Genomic DNA, 20,629 nt, shown 5'->3' with positions numbered 1-20,629 from the left:
AGTTCTATCCACATCATTGTAAATGCAAGATTTCAGTCATTTTGATGGCTCAGTAACATTCCATTGTATATATACACCACATTTTCTTTATCCATTCATCAGTCAATGGACATTTGGGCTCTTTCCATAGTTTGGCTACTGTTGATAATGCTGCTATAAACATCGGGGTGCACATACCCCTTCAAATCAGTAATTTTGTATCCTGTGGGCAAATACCTGGTAGTGCATTTGCTGGGTCATAGGGTAGTTCTATTTTTAACTTTTTGAGGAAACTCTACACTGTTTTCCAAAGTGGCTGCACCAGTTTGCATTCCCACCAACATATAAGAGGGTTCCCCTTTCTCCGCATCATCAACATCTATTGTTTCTGTGTTGTTAATTTTAGCCATTCTGACAGGTGTGATGTGGTATCTCATCATGATTTTGATTATATTTCTCTGATGATGAGTGATGTTGAGGATCTTTTCATGTGTCTGTATGTCTTCTTTAGAAAAATGTCTATTCATGCACATTTCTTAACTGGATTATTTGTTTTTTGGGTGTTGAGTTTAAGTTCTCTATAGATTTTGGATACTATCCCTTTATCTGATATGCCATTTACAAATATATTCTCCCATTCTGTAGGTTGCCATTTAGTTTTGTTGATTGTTTCCTTTGCTGTACAGAAGATTTTTGTCTTGAAGTCCCAATAGTTCATTTTGGCTTTTGTTTCCCATGCCTCTGGAGACATGTCTAGTAAGAAGATGCCATGGTTGAGGTCATAGAGGTTCCTGCCTCTGTTCTCCCCTAGGATTTTGATGGTTTCCTGCCTCACATTTAGGTCTTTCATCCACTTTGAATTTATTTTTGTGTATGGTGTAAGAAAGTGGTTCAGTTTCATTCTTCTTCATGTGGCTATCCAGTTTTCCCAACACCATTTGTTGAAGAGACTGTCTTTTTCCCATTGGATATTCTTTCTTGCTTTGTTGAAGATTAGTTGACCATATCATTGTGGGCCCATTTCTAGCTTCTCTATCCTGTTCCATTGATCTATGTGTCTGTTTTTGTGCCAGTACCATGCTGTCTTGATGATTACAGCTTTGTAATACAGCTTGAAGTCCGGAATCGTGATGCCTCCAGCTTTGCTTTTCTTTTTCAAGATTGCTTTGGCTATTCTGGGTTTTTTTGTGACTCCATTCAAATTTTAGGATTGTTTGTTCTAGCTCTGTGAAAAATGCTGGTGGTATTTTGATAGGGATTGCATTATGTGTGTAGATGCTTTAGGTAGCATAGACATTTTAACAATGTTTGTTCTTCCATCCATGAGCATGGAATGTTTTTCCATTTCTTTGTGTCTTCCTCAATTTCTTTCATAAATATTGTATAGTTTTCAGAGTACAGACCTTTTACCTCTTTTGTTAGGTTTATTCTTAGGTATCTTATTTGGTTTTGATGCAATTGTAAATGGAATCAATTCCTTGATTTCTCTTTCTGCTGCTTCATTTTTGGTGTATAGAAATGCAACAGATTTCTATACAGATTTTGTATCCCGCAACTTTACTGAATTCATGTATTAGTTTTAGCAATTTTTTGGTGGAGTCTTTCAGTTTTCTACATAGAGTATCATGTCATCTGCAAATAGTGAAAGTTTGACTTCTTTCTTGCCTATTTGGATGTCTTTTGTTCCTTTTTGTTGTCTGATTGCTGAGGCTAAGACTTCCAGTACTATGTTACTCTTTTCAGTATTGAACATGGAGGTTATTTATACACAAAAAAACTTGACTTGGACATTCTTGGATTTTTCCATGAACATCAGTAGAGAGTATGTTCTATTTTATGATGGAAGAGAATGTAAAGAAATGTTTTAACTTCAAAAATTATTCTGGTGAAGTATAAGGTTTTAGAAACCTCTATGAATCTCCAATATTCTCCCTGTTTGAGGCAAGCAGTACTTCAAAGATATCTCTTAGATTTTTCAGAGTGAGTACTTTCCATCTAAATTGGCAATTTGGGGGCACCTGGGTGGCTCAGTCGGTTAAGGGTCTGTCTTTGGCTCAGGTCATGATCCCAGGGTCCTGGGATCGAGCCCTGCGTTGGGCTCCCTGCCCTGCTGGGGAGCCTGCTTCTCTCTTTCCCTCTGCATGCTGCTCCCCCTGATTGTGTTCTCTCTCTCTGTCAAGTAAACAAATAAAATCTTAAAAATAAATAAATAAATAAATAAATTGACAATTTATTTGTGAGTCTGCTATCCTCCACCTACTTTGCATAATTAATATTGCAAAGAATATTAATAACATTCTTTGATATTGGAGTTGGAAATGAAAATTTCATTTGAAATGTTTTCCGCAAATAATTTGATAGTTGATCCTGTAAATGTCATTTTTAATGTACGTATAACTGTTTCCCCAACAACTGCTCTGGCAATAAGCCACACAATGCAGGGAATATTCTCTTTATTTTCTTGGATTAAATAAAACAACATATTGACCTTCATCTTTGCTATGCTTGCTGTGATAGAATTTGCCAGTTCTGAATTTTAAAAAGAAGAGTAAATTCTGATCACCTCTTGTTTTCTCACCATATCTGAAAAAGAAAAAAGAAAAAAAGGATAAATACAAACTTAAAATAGGAATATAAAGTGCCTCTAATTAATCTGTTACAACCCAAGTTCAGAAGACAGACAATTGTATTCATTTTGTAGGCATGCCATAACCAAGTATTACAAACGAGGTGGCTTCAAACAGCATAAATGTACTGTCTCATTGTTCTGGAAGCCAGTAGTCTGATATCCAGACTGGGCCACGCTCCCTCAAAAAGCTGTAGGAGAATCCTTCTTTGCCTCTTACTAGCTTCTAGTGGTTTGGCAGATCTTTGGTGTTGCTTGGCTTAAAGATGCATTATTCCAATCTTCTGTCTTCACATGGCATTCTTCCTGTACTTGTGTTTTCACATGGTCATCTTCCAATGAGGCCAGCAGTCATATTGGATTGGGGTCCCCCCACTCAGTATGACCTTACTTAACTGATTACATCTGCACTGACCCTCTTTCTAAATAAGGTCACATTCTGAAATACTGGGAGTTAGGACTTCAACATATCTTTTTTGGGGTGGGGAACATAATCCAATTTCTAATAACAAGTACTTTGCTATTAAAAATTAATGAATATTTGGGGGTTGCCTGGGTGGCTCAGTCGGTTAAGCGTCTGCCTTAGGCTCAGGTCATGATCCCAGGACCCTGGGATCGAGCCCCGCATCAGGCTCCCTGATCAGCGGGGAGTCTGCTTCTCTCTCTCCCTCTGCCCCTCCCACCTGCTCATGTGCTCTCTCTTTCTCAAATAAATAAATAAAATCTTAAAAAAAAAAAAAGTGCCACCATGGATTGCTTCATAAACTACTTAATGAAGAGGAGTAAATCATATGAATATTTTGGAAAAGTATTTAAATTTATATTTCTTGTTTCTTGGACATAACAGCGTTGCCATTAACGAAGATAACGTAAAACCCATAATATCTTACTACCATGAGTCTTGTCAGTGCAAGGATTATATATTCACCCCGTAGGAACTCTTAGTTGAGGAGCACTTATATATTCTTATAGTTCATGCATGGGTGAAATTCGATTGAGTTTTTCTCAGATTTGACAGTAATTCTAAAAATTTAATTGCATGTAATGTCATGTGAAACTGAAAGGAAATTTTCTAAGTTACTGGTCATATTTTCTTTTCAATCAATCCTGCTAAAGAAAAGACTGAAAAGCTGTGGAGCCCTGTGGAAAGCTCAACTGGGAGATGTACCCAGAAAAAGCAGGATTGACCCTTATCACAGCGCGTGGGAAGATCCTAAAATCTGTACCTCACTTGCTATTGAAAGCCATCTAGACCTCGTTAAAGCATACAGTTGGGTTTCAGTGTCCTGGGGCAGCTCAGCCAGAACATAGGAGTATTAGACTCAAGACATGTTACTAAACCACTTGGGGCCAGGGTATGCCCATAGGATTGACCCTTCCTGAACCTACTGTGGGACAAGGTGAGACTATGGACCACAGGAATTTATCCATGGCATAATACCTAATGATTACAGGTTTACTTTTCCTTTAATAAAATTTATTTTGCAGGAGGGGATGTTCTTATTAGTCTACAGGCTGTATAGAAGGATGAATTTCTCAGGTTTCTGGCTGTTAACAGAAATGTTAATGCTCCAGAAAGGTGACTTGGAACCCTTGTTCTAGGGCCGTCTTGGATTTAAGTAATATCTGGTTTGTTATCTCTTATGCGCATGCATCAAGCCTGTCTTTTTGGCTTTAACTCCCATTCTTCTTTCACATGTACCCAACCCTTAGCCAAGGAACTGCCACTATTTCCTGTGTATGCCCACAATATGCCCGCAGCCTGGAATGTTCTCCTACCTCACCTCTGTTAAGTCCAAACCTAAATACCCTCCAAGTGCTTGCTCAAATGCCAACCATGAAATCCTCCCTGATCTGTCATTTCTTCGAACCTTCCAAATGCACTTGATTTGTAGTTTTTTTTTTTTAAGAGGCAGTATCTTTATTATTATTATGTTATGTTAATCACCATACATTACATCATTAGTTTTTTTGATTTGTAGTTTTTTACAGCACATGTTCCTGTCTTACTTGCATTTGTTTCTATGTCATACTTGGACTATTAAAAAGAAGGTTTAGCATTTGTTTTTGTCCCCTTAGTACCTACTTTTTAAGTTGATTAGGTGCTCTATAAATACCCTTTAAGGATCAAAGACCTAAGTGTAAAAGCCAAAATCATAAAACTCTTAGGAGAAAAAGGGGGAAAGCTTCATGCATTGGACTTGGCAATTATTTCTTTGATAGCACACTCCCCCAAAAAGCATATATAACAAAACAAAAAATAGATAAATTGGACCTTATTAAAAAATGAAAAACTTTTGTGCATCAAAGGACACTATCAATGGAGTGAAAAGACAATCCCCACAATGGAGAAAATATTTGCAGATCATACATCTAATAAGAGATTAATATCTCAGTGTCTGGGTGGCTCAGTCGGTTAAGTATTTGCCTTCAGCTCAGGTCGGGATCTCAGGGTGCTGGGATCAAGCCCCAGGTTGGGCATGGAGCCTACTTAAAAAAAATTTTTTTTTTAAGTATGATTACACAGAATGGTGGAGACATAGGGCCTTGGATCTAGCCTCTCGGATTCACACCCCTCAACTGGGAGATGGGTACATCTCCCAGTTCAGCTTTCCACAGGGCTCCACAGCTTTTCAGTCTTTTCTTTAGCAGGATTGATTGAAAAGAAAATATGACCAGTAACTTAGAAAATTTCCTTTCAGCTTCACATGACATTATATGCAATTAAATTTTTAGAATTACTGTCAAATCTGAGAAAAACTCAATCGAATTTCACCCATGCATGAACTATAAGAATATATAAGTGCTCCTCAAATAAGAGTTCCTACGGGGTGAAAGACAGAGTATTTTTTATTTTTTAATTGAAATATAATTAACATACAATAGTCTTAGTTTCAGATGTACATCATAGTGATTTGATAATTTTTTACGGAATGAAATGGTAAGTCGAGTTACCATTTTAGGCCGAGTACATTTGAGCAATTCTTTTTTTTTTTTTTAAGATTTTATTTATTTATTTGAGAGAGAGAGTGTGTCTGTGCACGAGCCGGGGTGGGGGAGGGCAGAGGGAGAAGGAGAAGCAGACTCCCTGTTGAGCAAGGAACCGGATCTGGGACTCGATCCCAGGACCCTGGGATCACAACCCGAGCTGAAGGCAGACGCCTAACTGACTGAGCCACCCAGGCACCCCACATTTGAGAAATTCTTAAAAACAAGGATTTATCAGGTTCATGAAAATTTGCCAGAGGTACATCAGTTGGTTTTGCTAACCCAAGACATTCTTCTAGAGAGCTAACAAATTCTTCCTAAATAGTTTTCTCTTCATTTTTCCTTTTCCTTCCTTTCAAAAAGTATCTACTGAGTACCTTTACTGTGTGTGGCACTATTTGGGAGATATCATGGAGAAAAAATGGCAATATAGAGAGTAATTAAACATAAACACTTTATTAAATGCCAGTTCCCCCCCCATTATCCATGAGCACATTAATTAACCTCTTTGTACCTCAGTTTTCACACCTGCAAAATGGGCACAATAATACTACTCATTTTAGAGTATTTGTGCTGAACATCTTCTGTTTGTCCCTCCAGATCCACTACTTTTCTCTGCCCTGTTCCTGGCCCTGGGAGTCTGGCCTACATGGGCTCTATCAATAAATTTCCTTGCTTTCTAGTTTCAATTTGGATTTGACCAATCCTGGGAGATCAGATCAGGGAGAAGATCAGAAGTAGGTAGGAAAAGAGAGTTCGATTGTTTCTTTTTTTCAAATCCCAGGCTTCCTCCTTACTGGGTTGCTGCAGAATGGCTGCCTCCTAGAGCGAACTGCTGTGAAGACGGCCCTCTCCACAGGACTTCCTTTCTCTGAGCGACCCCAAACATTCCCTCCTTTAATAACAAGCCTAGAAGTTTTCACGTTCACATTAACCAGCTACCACTGAAGACATCAGTACCAAGAGAGGGGCTGTACCTTTCAAGTAACTCAGTATGGGGTTCTGATTCTTCAACATTAGCAGCCAGATCCCAAAGAGCATTATCTAGACCATGCTAAAGAGTTTGAAGATGATCCAGCCAGCCCTAAAATGAAAGCTAATAAAGTCTTTCTTATTACCTATCCTCTTTCTAATGTCTGTTATCTAGTTAGGGCTCCTTCAATATTTAACGGATAAATGAACGAATATTGAAAAACCAGCATTGAATAGAACTAAAGGGAATAGTGCTTAAAACTGGCTTCGGGCGCCTGGGTGGCTCAGTCGTTAAGCGTCTGCCTTCAGCTCGAGGTCATGATCCCAGGGTCCTGGGATCGAGTCCCACATCGGGCTCCCTGCTCGGCAGGAAGCCTGCTTCTCGATCTCCCACTCCCCCTGCTTGTGTTCCTGCTCTCGCTATCTCTCTCTCTGTGTCAAATAAATAAAATCTTTAAAAAAAAAAAACTGGCTTCTATTTTATTTTTATATTATATGTTTGTTGCCTACTTTTACAAGCTGTTCTTACTAAGCTTGTGGTCCATATATGTTTATTATTATACAATATGGATAACAATGATTATAATGGAAAGAATTTCTAATTGTCTTTAAAACTAGGTGGACTCATGGACAAATCTTTTAGTGATCTGTCTTGAGTTTTACGGGGTATTTTAAAGCTTCTATTGGAGAAATTTAAGGATAAAGAATCTGAATTTTATGTTTTGAAATTGTTAATATAACTACTGAATTTTGTTCTTCATAAACTCATATAAATTGTTTAACTAACAAGAAGCAGTAATAAAAACTTGGATAAATATCTTTGAAGCCACAATAAAAGGCAAATCTCTATTATAGCCATAAAGAACAAAAATGCAAATATTACTTAAACTATGGAATACCTACCTGGTGAAAAATTATGTAGCCAATAAAAAATCATGTAACAATGACATAGGAATTGCTTATTATATTAAGTGAGATGAACAATATAAAAAATTTTATATATGAAAGATTATTACAATATAAGAAAAAAGTCCAACAAACACTTAGGCATTAATAAAAGCCAATGGTGGGCGCCTGGGTGGCTCCGTTGGTTAAGCGACTGCCTTTGGCTCAGGTCATGATCCTGGAGTCCCTGGATCGAGTCCCGCATCGGGCTCCCTGCTTGGCAGGGAGCCTGCTTCTGCCTCTGACCCTCCCCCCTCTCATGTGCTCTCTCTCTCTCATTCTCTCTGTCTCAAATAAATAAATAAAAAAAAAAATCTTAAAAAAAAAATTTAAATAAAAGCCAATGGTTGTCTGGATGGTTGTATTGTGAATAATTTTTCCTCTTATTTTTAAAATGTTTTTTCCTAATTTTCTAATATAAACATATATTATTTTCTTTTTTTAAAAAAAGATTTTATTTATTTATCTGAGAGAGAGAAAGCATGAGCAGAGGGAGGGACAGAGGGAGAAGCAGACTCCCCGCTGAGCCAGGAGCTCCATCCCAGGACCCCGAGATCATGACCTGAGTCGAATGTAGACACTTAACCAACTGAGCCACCCAGGCACCCCAAACATATATTATTCTCATAATGAAAAATATTAAAGCATAGGAAACCTATAGTTTAAAATATAAATAATTTTCTTCACTAATGGAGAGAAAACATGTAGATCATACACAAATAAATATAGGGGCACTGGGCTGGCTTAGCTGGTAGAGCCTGTGACTCTTGATCTCAAGGTTGTGAGTTCAAGCTCCACGTTGAGTATAGAGATAAAAATATTTAAAAATCTTTACATTTACTGGGATGCCTGGGTGGCTCAGTCGGTTAGGCATCTGCATTCGGCTCAGGTCATGATCCTGGCATCGGGCTCCCCGCTCAGAGGGGAGTCTGCTTCTCTCCCTCTGCTGCTCCCCCTGCTTGTGCTCTCACTCTCAAATAAATAAATAAAATCTTTTAAAAACACCAACCAAAGATCTTTACATTTGCAACGATGTGGATGGAGCTAGAGTGTATTATGCTAAGTGAAATAAATTAATCAGAGAAAAGACAAATACCATATGATTTCACTCATATGTGGAATTTAAGAAACAAAATGGATGAACATATGGGAGGGGAAAAAGAGAAAGAGGGAAACAAATCACGAGAGACTCTTAACTATGGGGAACAAACTGAGAGTTGATGGAGGGAGGTGGGTGGGGCATGGGATAGGTGGGTGCGGGTTATTAAGGAGGGCACTTGTTATATGATGAGCACTGGGTGTTATACGTAAATGATGAACCACTGAACTCTACTCTTGAAACCAATATTGAACTGTATGTCAACTAACCAGAATTAAAAAAAAAAAAAGAATAAAAGAAATCTTTAAAAAATAAAATAAAATACAAATAATTTTCTTTACTAATGGAGAGAAAATATGTAGATCATAGAGAAATAAACATAAAATTATTCTTTTGGACTTTGATCAAAAGGATATATACAGGGGTGCCTGGGTGGCTCAGCTGGTTAAGTGTCCGACTCTTGATTTTGGCTCGGGTCCTGATCTTGGGGTTGTGGGATTGAGCCCCAAGAGGGGCTCCACAGTCATGGAGGAGTCTGCTTCTCTCTCTCTCTTCTTCTCCCCCTGCCCCTCCCCCTTCTCTCACTTGCATGCTCTCTTTCTCAAATAATAAATAAAATTAATCTTTTTAAAAAAAGGATAAATATAGCACTCAAAACTGACTCTTTCAGGCTTCCAACAAGCTTACAAATCCTACTATATGAAAAAAAGACCCACAGCTAATATCATCCTCAACAGGGAAAAACTAAGAGCTTTTCCTCTATGGTCAGGGGAGTCTGCTTCTCTTCCTCTGCTGCTCCCCCTGCTTGTGCTCTCACTCTCAAATAAATAAATAAAATCTTTTACAATTGCACCAAAACCCATAACATACCTAAGAATAAACCTAACCAAAGAGGTAAGAGATCTGTGCTCTGAAAATTAAAAAACACTGATGAAAGAAATTGAAGATGACACGAAGAAATGGAAAAACACTTCATGCTCAAGGATTAGAAGAACAAATACTGTTAAAATGTCTATACTACCCAAAGCAATCTATACATTCAATGCAATCCCTATCAAATCCTATGTTATTTATTTTATTATTATTCACGTTTTTATTTTACTGAAACTTTGTTACAATTAAAGCATAGCTGGATAACACAATCTTTTTTTTTTTAAGATTTTATTTATTTGAGAGAGAGAGAATGAGAGAGAGAGAGAGCATATGAGAGGGGGAGGGTCAGAGGGAGAAGCAGACTCCCCGCCGAGCAGGGAGCCTGATGCGGGACTCGATCCAGGGACTCCAGGATCATGACCTGAGCTGAAGGCAGTTGCTTAACCAACTGAGACACCCAGGCGCCCTGGATAACACAATCTTGATCTATTGAGCTATCGGCCAGCTCTTCTGTGATAAAATAGCAAATGAAAAGGATTTGGATTGGTAATAAGGAAGCTGCAAGTCCATTATCTTCTATTTCTTTGTTTCTTCTAGATTACCAGAAATTTTGATCTACTGAATTCAATAGGTAGGGTAAAGTTTATAGGAAGCTATTCTGTCCAAGCTAGTTGAGAGCTTCAAGTGAAAGGAAACAAAGCTAGGGTGATTGCGGCATCAGAACAGAAAACTCCAACTTCCTTGTGAAGATTAGCTGGATACTTTACACTTTTAAGCAGAAATGCTTAAAATTTTCACTTCAGTCTTACAAAAACACTATTTGCGGGTCAATGATTGGAGTTCATTTGTGGAAGTTCACAGTTAGGGTAATGACCAGATGATCTTAGACAATTCTCTTGAATTGCCTGGGATTCAAACTTGAGTTTCTTTTCTTTTTTAAATTTTTATTAACATATAATGTATTATTTGTTTCAAGGGTACAGGTTTGTGACTTATCAGTCTTACACAATTCACAGCGCTCACCATAGCCATGCCCTCCCAAATGTCTATCACCCAGCCACCCCATCCCTCCCACCCCCCTCCACTCCAGCAACCCTCAGTTTGTTTCCTGAGATTAAGGGTCTCTTATGGTTTGTCTCCCTCTCTGGTTTCATCTTGTTCCATTTTTCCCTCCCTTCCCCTATGATCCTCTGCCTTGTTTCTCAAATTCCACATATCAGTGAGATCATATGATAATTGTCTTTCTCTGAGTGACTTATTTAGCTTAGCATATACCCTCTAGTTCCATTTACGTTGTTGCAAATGGCAAGATTTCATATTTTTGATGGCTGCATAATATTCCATTGTATATATATACCACATCTTCTTTATCTATTCATCTGCCAATGGACATCTAGGCTCTTTCCATAGTTTGGCTACTGTGGACATTGCCGCTATAAACATTGGGGTGCACATTCCTCTTCGGATCGCTACATTTGTATCTTTGGGGTAAATACCCAGTAGTGCAATTGCTGGGTTGTAAGGTAGCTCTATTTTTAACTTTTTGAGGAACCTCCATACTGTTTTCCAGAGTAGCTGCACCAGCTTGCATTCCCACCAACAGTGTAGGAGGGTTCCCCTTTCTCTGCATCCTTGCCAACATCTGTCATTTCCTGACTTGTTAATTTTAGCCATTCTGACTAGTGTGAGGTTGTATCTCATTGTGGTCTTGAGTTTCTAATGTCAGAAGGAAGTAACCTGATCTCTGACTTTCAACCAGTAGCTGTTAGAGTCCCAGCCAGGTCTATCTCCTGCTCATGTTAAAATCTGTAAGAGGATGGAAGAGAGTGGGGGATATCTTCATTTTCTGAAGCCCTAGAATGTATCTCTAGTATATATATATATATATATCATATTCAATCTCTAGTACCTAAGCTTCTGATAAATTTTCAAAATAAGGTAAAATTATGACATATAAATATGTAATATTTATAAGCTAAGAAATTATTTTACAGGATGTATAAAATAAACACATGTCAAAGACTTTACGTAGGTCATTAAATAATAAGAGAACTGGAACAAACTACAACTTTATATGGAGTAAAGGAATGTTGAAATGGAAGCAAAACTGGATTTTGCTGTAGGAATGGGTGGTAGAGAAGTCAATTCAACCTCTATCTGGCAGGATTAATTTGCATGTCTATAGATGGTGGAAGGCAGAATAATGTCTCCTTCCCTAACCTCCAAAATAGTCCAGGCTAATCCTCAGAACCTGGGAATATGTTAGATGGCGAAGGGGAATTAAGGAGGTACAGATGGAATTAAGATTGTTAATCAGTTGACTTTATTATAGAGATTATTTTGGGCCATTCAGATGGGTTCAATGTAATCATAAGGGTCTTTAAAAGTGGAAGAGGGTAAGCAGGAGAGTCAGAGGGAGGTGCAACTGTGGAAGGGTGGTCAGAAAGATGCAACGTTGCTGGCTTTGAAGATAGAAAAAGGGCCCAAGAGCTCAGGAATGGGGGAGGGTCCTCTAAAAGCTAGAAAAGGCAAGGAAATATAATTTTCCCTACAGCGTCTAGAACGGAATGGAGCCCTGCAGATACCTTGATCTTAGCCCAGCACAACTGCTGTGGGACTCCTGGCTTCCAGAACTATAAGACAGTAAAGTTGTGTGGTTTTAATGTGCCAAATTTGTGGTGATTTTTAAGAACAGCTATAGAAAACTAAGATAATAGAAAAGAAATTAGTTGCATTGCTATCAGATATCTACAACTTACAGAGTTTAAAAATAGCTCAGTCAAAAACAAAGGCACACACACTTACATATATATACATACATAGTTAAGACCTAATACTCATGCTGTATCTGCAGAGCTTATGGAGCTTACTTTTTGGGCAGCAAATAAAAGTAGGAATGTGTTCCTAATGAGACGAATGACTCAGCACTTAACAATTGCAAAGATGCCCTATCCAACCTCAGGATATTTAATCACTGATGGAAGCAGAAATGAGCAAATTGATGACTTGATGGTTCAGTAGAATCTCCCTTGGAAACTGGGGAGAGCCAAATCATCAATAACTCTGGAATCAATTCTTGCTCCATCAGCCAATTTCTAGCCAAAGGAATAATGGCCTTTTAGTAGCCAACTGCTTCAGCTTTGGGGTTGTGTTACAGCAGAATTTTCTGCCTTCAATTAAAATAAGCTGGATAACAGGAATTGATGTTCACCCTAAGGAAACTCTTATCAAGTCAAAATTGATAGACATGGTGGGGGGGAAGCAAAAATATAAAAAGCATCAGATAAAAAATGATGATTCAAGTGGGATTATATTGTTTTTGTTTCCTGGCATCTATACTTCGTTCTTTTCATAGCAACAGGCTTAGAGTTTCAGATGAGGTTGACCCACACATATTCCTCTTACTACTCTATTCAGACAAGAGTGGGTGAATGACCTAAGCCTGGCCCATCTCTTTTAATGATATGTTAAGAATTTATGAGACCAGGGGCACCTGGCTGACTCAGTTAGTAGAGCATGTGACTTGATCTCAGGGTCTTGAGTTCAAGCCCCATGTTGGGGGTACAGCTTACTTTAAAAATAAAATAAAATAAAATAAAATAAAAAAACTCTTCACATTCACGTGCACTCTTTAAAAAAAAAAGTGTGTGTGTGTGTGTGGTGGGGGTGGGTAGTGACCTGGCTGGCTCAGTCAGTAGAGCATGTGACTCTTGAACTCCGGGGTTGCATAGAGCTTACTTAAAAATAAATTTTAAAAATCAAAAAATCGGGCTCCTGGTGGCTGAGTCAGTTAAGTGTTTGCCTTCAGCTCAGGTCATAATCCTGGAGTCCTGGGATTGAGCCCTGCATCTGCTTCTCCCTCTTCCTCTGCCCCTTCCCCCGCCCCCTCTCCCCACCTCCCCAGCCCGCCCTCTGCTTGTTCTCTCTTTCTCAAATACATAAAAATCTTTTAAAAATTTTTTAAAAATAATTGAATAAATAAAAAAATTATGGGACCAGATCTAACCCATTGAGAATCAAGCTTGGATCATTACAGTCCCTCTGGTCTTTTGAAGTAGTAAATTATTTTACCCCTTTTCCCCCATAAATCTGTTTGGGATTAATTTCTGGTTACTTACAGTCAAGAGAGTGCTTACTAAGACAACCATGTGCATTTGGTAAGTTATTTCACTATTGTTAAAGATAAAATGAAGGCATATTAAAAATTTTAAGAGCTTATTTGAGCAAAAATCAATTTGAATCAGGCAGTGCCAAACCAAAAGTGATAGTCCACTGACAGGAGCTAGGAGAAAGACTTCTATAGAAGAGAAAAGGCAGAAGCAAAGTGAGGAAATTATTTGATTGGCCATAGCTTAAACTTTTTTATTTGGAAATAAATAAATAAGCCTATTTGGAAAGTCTAGTTGGCTCTTTGTGATTGATTATCCTTAGATTTTGTATTCTTAACCTTGAGGCCTCTACAGGCTTAGGTTCTGGATTGCTTACTTAGGTTTTGGAATACACTGATAAGGTATTAGCACCACCTCAGTCTAACGGCCTCCTTGATTTAACACTGCCAAACACACTGATGAAGGAAGAAAGTAAAGAAATACACCAGGGGAGGGGCACCTGGGTGGCTCAGTTGGTTAAGCATCTGACTCTTGATTTCATCTCAGATCATGATTTCAGGCTCATGGGATTGAGCCACATGTTGGGCTCCCTGCTCAGCAGGGAGTCTGCTTAAGATTCTCTGTCTTCCTCCTCTTTTGCATCCCACCCTTGTGCACACATGCACTCTCTCTCTCTCAAATAAATAAATCTTTTTTAAAAAAGTACACCAGGGGGAAAAATTCCAATCGTTAAACAAAAGCAAGGGGGTTAAATAACATCTGTACATAACATAAAATGATTCATGATACTTCTTACAGAAGAAAAATGATAGATGTCCCTGCATTCAATAGTTAGCACTAACCACTGAAAGCTCTTAGAGAATCAAATATCTTTGCAAAGTGGTTTCAGCTTTTTCCGCTATGACTTCAGTATATATTATGCTGTCCCCAAGTTGCCTGAAACACTGCCCTGGAATCCACATCAGTATCTATAGTTATGGGATACCTGGGTGGCTTAGCCAGTTAAGTGTCTGCCTTCAGCTCAGGTTATGATCCCAGTGTCCTGGGATTGAGTCCTGTTTTGGGCTCCTTGCTCAGTGGGGAACCTGCTTTTCCCTCTGCCTCCCACTCCCCCTGCTTGTACTCTCTCTCTCTTTGACAAATAAATAAAATCTTAAAAATAGGGGTGCCTGGGTGGTTCAGCTGTTAAGTGTCTGCCTTCAGCTCAGGTCATGGTCCCAGGGTCCTGGGATTGAGCCCCGCATCGGGCTCCCTGCTCCGCGGGAAGCCTGCTTCTCCCTCTCCCACTCCCCCTGCTTGTGTTCCCTCTCTGGCTGTGTCTCTCTCTGTCAAATAAATAAATAAAATCTTTTAAAAAAATCTTAAAAATAAAAAGGATCTATAGTTATATTTGAAGCCCAAGGGAATGACACAGAAATGGAAAAAATATAGTCTTTGTGATGCTTCTGCTCTCAGAAGAAACAGCAGCAGAAGAAAATCTACCAGTTACTAAAAGTAAGCTCCATTTGTAAGAATAATTATAGTACAATCTGATAAGTTGTTATCTCCTTATTTTCATCCACTCAAAATAAATGATTTTTTTTTTGGTAGCATTTCTAGAACCTCCATTGTAGGGTGACATCTGTGGTTCTTTTAGTCCTCAGCACATCTGAGAATGCAGAAGAAGCAAAAAGAATAAAATCAAAGGAACTCAATTATTAGAATAATATGATTAAGTTGGGTCAGTCAGCAAAATGAAGTCAACCTACTAAAAAGAGTTTTAATGGGGAGTATCATCCTTCATAAATCAGGCAAGCAAACCATGAACCATTCAGAAAGCAACTTGGTTTGTGCCCTTTTCATTTATCTTAATTTAATAGCTCCATGGAGCCATGGCCTGGCAGCGTCTAGCTAAGCTTGGGGTCTAATGTTGTGGGACAGATTCTTCCTCCATCCTTCCCCCATATATTCACTTACTGTTTTTGTTTAGCTTTCAAAAGCAAAGGAAAAAATTTCAACTCATAACAAAGGACTAGTATCAAAACATAATTTTAACATTTAAACATACTTTTTTTTTTTTAAAGGTTTTTTATTTATTTGACAGAGAGAAAGGCAGCCAGAGAGGGAACACAAGCAGGGGGAGTGGGAGAGGGAGAAGCAGGCTTCCCGTGGAGCAGGGAGCCTGATGCAGGGCTCGATCCCAGGACCCTGGGATCATGACCTGAGCCGAAGGCAGACGCTTAACGACTGAGCCACCCAGGCGCCCCCATTTAAGCATACTTTTAAAAAAATTCTGGCAAACCAATAATAATAGACAGTATGAAGAGACAAAACAATCCAATAGAAAAAGAGGCAACAGAATAGAAAACCTGAGTGGCCAATAAAGGTGTGAAAGGATGCTTAACTTCACTGCTACTAAGGAACATGCACAATAGAACAAAAATGATATACCATTTTCATACACATAAGATTGGCAGTAACTAAAAATAACAAATGATGGCAGGGATTAGGGATATTCTCGGAATCTAAGTACAACCACTAGGAGTAAATCTGCAGTTATTTTAAAATACAAAGTTGAAGACATCTTGACTTACCAATTCCACTTCTATTTTTATTTATTTTTACTATTATTGGTTTTTTTTTTTTTGAATAAGCACTATACCCAAAGTGGAACTCAAACTCACAGCTCCAGCCCCCCTACCCCCCACCCCCGAGATCGGGGCGTATGCTCCACCAACTGAACCCGTCAGGAGCCCTATATTCTATATAAACTCTCATGTAAAGCTGTCCATTTCAGAATTGATTTTAAAAGTAAAAGAAATGTCCATTAAGATGCCAAATAAATTCATTTTGGTAATTCATAAATTGGATACCAGAGGATAGCTAGAATAGATGAACTAAACCTAAGTATAGCAACATGGTTACATCTTAAACACAATGTTGACTGAAAAAAAGTAGATTCCAAGAACATGCATGAAGTGTGGTACCATTTATTTTTTTTAAAGATTTTATTCATTTGAGAGATAGCACAAGTTGGGGGGAGGGGCAGAGGGCAAAGGAGAAGCAAACTCCCTCCTGAGCACAGAGCCCAACACTGGGGTCCATTCCAGGACCCCGAGATCATGACCGAGCAGAAGTCAGACACTTAACCAACCAAGTCACCCAGGCACCCCGGTATGGTACCATCTACTTAAAATGTAAAAGGATACTAAGCTATACTGTATATTGTTTAGTATGTATGTACAGAGGTAATACAAATATATGTAATAAAAGTATAAAAACACAAACAGAAAGAATACAGTAACTTCAATGAAAAGGTAGCTCTGGATAGTTAGAATAATGGAATGGGGATGGGTTTCAGCTGTATATACTGTTTGATAAAAAAGAAAAAATCTGAAGCAAATATGGCAAAAAATTAACTTCTGTGATACATGTATACCTGGGAGCACAAAAAATTATCTGAAAGATGTATTGGCATTCCATATTTCTTTTTTTTTTTTTAATTTATTTATTTGCAGAGAGAGACACAGCAAGAGAGGGAACACAAGCAGGGGGAGTGGGAGAAGGAGAAGCAGGCTCCCCGCCGAGCAGGGAGCCCGATGTGGGGCTTGATCCCAGGACCCTGGGATCATGACCTGAGCCAAAGGCAGATGCTTAACAACTGAGCCACCCAGGTGCCCCTGGCATTCCATATTTCAATGGAATGAACCAAAGCAAAACTTCCATGTATTTGTTTTCCTAAAAGTTATCTTCTTGGGAACTTGTCACACTGGTTCTTTCCACATTCTGAAAGGCATCTCTTGCAACTTTCTAAATCTTAGTAGTTGTCAAATTTTCCAGGGCATCAAATAAAGGGACAGTTTGAAATATCAAGTAAGATGTTGAGAAAGAATGACTCTAACTGGGTAACAAATCCTTTTGCAATCCAGCAAACCGGCCATAGTTTTCCTTTATTCCTCAACATCATCAGAACCGACAGTTATTCACCAAGAGTAACAGAGGCGTTTGTGAGCTTGGGGCTCTCCTGGGAACACTGTACTGTGCTTTGGGATGTATGTTAATCCCTCAGTTTCACTTACTTGCTGCTTAAAATGTAAAATGTTGAATAAGAATTTCTGGATACAGTTGTGAGGCCCCTTGTCCTGACTCCCCTTATAGGCCCCAAGGCAACTTTTTCCCTGTTACCCATTTAGGGTGTAGAGATTACTTAAAAATAAAATCTTAAAAAAAAAAAAAAGGCTATCAACCAAAGTCCTCCACCTTCTTCTATTCCCATTGTTAAGTTTCTCATGTTTGCTTCCTTGACAGTTAAAGAACTTTGAGAATGTAAAGTCATTGGATTATAAGAAAAGATTAAAAAAATTCTCTAAGTAATAAGAATATATCCGGGGGTTTCAATGGGCGATTTTTTCTGATGGGAAAATTGGGAGATTGGTGATAATGTCACTGGGCAGTGAGATTGAGTAGGCATTTGAGTAGGCACATAGTGGTAGGCTGGAGGCCACTCATATTGACTTGCAAGAGCTGATGGTTAAATTTTTCAGAATTTTGTGAGCTGGTTGTTATGCACAGTCATTATTAAAAGTTAAAGTGTATACATTTACAACAAGTTATATTAAAAATAGATAATAGAGGCACGTTGCTGGACTCAGTTGGTAGAGCATAAGACTCTTTATCTCGGGGTTGTGAGTTCACACTCCATGCTGGGCATAGAGATTACTTAAAAAAATATATAATAAACATTGAAAACTCATTGATTCTTAATTATTTTTTACTGCATTTTATCAGTTTCTATGCCCTTGAGGTTGTTTATGTCTATTGTATCTGCATGATGGAAATATTATATAATGGTGTGTTATGCACATCTCTTCCCATTTCCACATTCAGTGACATTATGTTGATAGCTTGAAATAGGTCGTGGTGGGGGTATTTACAACATGGCAACACCAGCAAGCATTACAAATCAAGTCTCAATTTATTATTTTGTCAATTGTCTAGACTTAAAAGTTATGGAGAGAATGTTGATGCAGATTAAACTTAAAAGTGTGCTATGTCTGTAGCTGTTAACATTGTGAATAGCATTAAAAAATTGAGTAAGAGTGCCTGGGTGGCTCAGTCTGTTAAGCATCTGCTTTTGGCTCAGGTCATGATCTCAGGGTCCTGGGATTGAGCCCTGCATCAGTCTCCTTGCTCAGTGGGGAGTCTTCTTCCTCTCCCTCTGCCCCCTCTCTCTTTCCCTCCCCTCTGCTCATGCTCTCTCTCTCTCTCTTTCAAGTAAATAAATAAAATCTTCTTAAAAATTGAGTAAATATTCATCCAGTATTCAAAAACTATTCAATTCAGCAAAGAAGTTGCTCACATCATTGTTGAAAGAGTGAAGTTTCAATATATGTCTTAGTTGTTTTACATTCATTTTATTGCTTAACAAAAATATCAAGGAACATTCATTGAATTATGCTGGTTTATCAATAGCAACAATATGTTGCTTTGGTTATAAACGCTCAGTAAAAACAACAAAAGTGTTTTGTGAGAATCAATTGGTTACATGGAATTTAAATAGATGACATTTTATAGGTTAATATTTTTGTAATAAGAGCATTTTTTTTTTAAGTAGGCTTCAGGCTTGAACTCACAACCCTGAGACTGAGAGTCACATGCTCTACGGACTGACCTAGCCAGGCACTCCATAGAGGATTCTTATAAGTCAGTAATACACGAGGAGGTGGGTGGGGGGTTGGGGTAACTGGGTGACTGGCATTTAGGAGGGCCCATGATGTGATAAGCACTAGGTGTTATAGGCAACTGATGAATTACTGAACTCTACATCTGAAACTAATGATATGTTGACTAATTGAATTTAAATAAAAAAATAAACCAGTAATACATATACATATATATTGCTACGGACTGAATTGTGTCCTTCTAAAATTCATATGTTGAAGCCCTAACTCCCAATATGACTATTTTTGGAGATAACATCTTTATTTTTTATTTTTTAAAAAGATTTTATTTATTTATTTGACAGAGAGAATATAAGCAGGGGAGTAGGAGAGGGAGAAGCAGGCTTCCCGCTGAGCAGGGAGCCTGACGCGGGGCTTGATCCCAGGATCCTGGGATCAAGACCTGAACCAAAGGCAGACGCTTAACAACTGAACCACCCAGGCCCCCCTTGGTGATAACATCTTTAGGAGGTAATCAAGTGTAAATGAGGTATAAGGGTGTGGCCCTACTAATAAAACTAGGTGGCCTTATAAAAAGGGAAGCGAGATCTCTCTCCCTCCCCTCTCCCTAGCAGGGAAAGGCCATGTGAGCACACAATGAAATGGCAGCCACGCACAAGTGAAGAGAAGAGGCCTCAGAATGAGACCTACCTGCCAGCAACTTGGTCTTGGACTTTCCAGCCTCCAGAACTGTGAGAAATAAATTTCTATTGTTTAAGCCACCCAGCCTATGGTATTTTGTTATGGCAGCCCAAGCTTGGACACACACACACACACACACACACACACACACACACACTGTTGATAGGTACACAAATAATTGTAAGAAATGTTAAAGAATGCTAAGTGCTATAAAAATATGGAGTAAATGATATGTGAGGAGCGCAGTGGAGGTGGCATTTTAGGTAATCCAGGCTGTAGATCATGAGAACCTGAACTTGGGCAGTGACCTTAGAAAAATCGAAGATTACATGGCTTCAAGAGGGCACCATTTGACTTGTCAGTTACAACTGACCAGCACCCGGACTGCCCATGGATGTTGGATCTTTCTTCTGTCTGTATGTAAAACATCCCACTTAATCCCCTGAGTCTTAGTTTGTTCCTCTGATCATCCTCCATCCTATTGCCAGAGTGATTGTTCTAAATCTCATGATGTCACATTTCTGCTTACAATAGTATCATGATTGCCTGGATCTCAAGGTCAAGTTCAGATCTCCTCCTTAACATGTCTCCCTGCCTCTCTTTCTCAAATCTTTTCAACCCACTTCTCCCAGTCCCACCCCTACCCCCAACACACACATCCCTTCATTCTGGTTCCTTTACTCTGTCCTATTGCTTC

Source organism: Neomonachus schauinslandi, chromosome 2, assembly GCF_002201575.2.
Source record: "Neomonachus schauinslandi chromosome 2, ASM220157v2, whole genome shotgun sequence".
NCBI classification, from domain to species: domain Eukaryota; kingdom Metazoa; phylum Chordata; class Mammalia; order Carnivora; family Phocidae; genus Neomonachus; species Neomonachus schauinslandi.
This window is presented reverse-complemented; position numbering follows the sequence as displayed.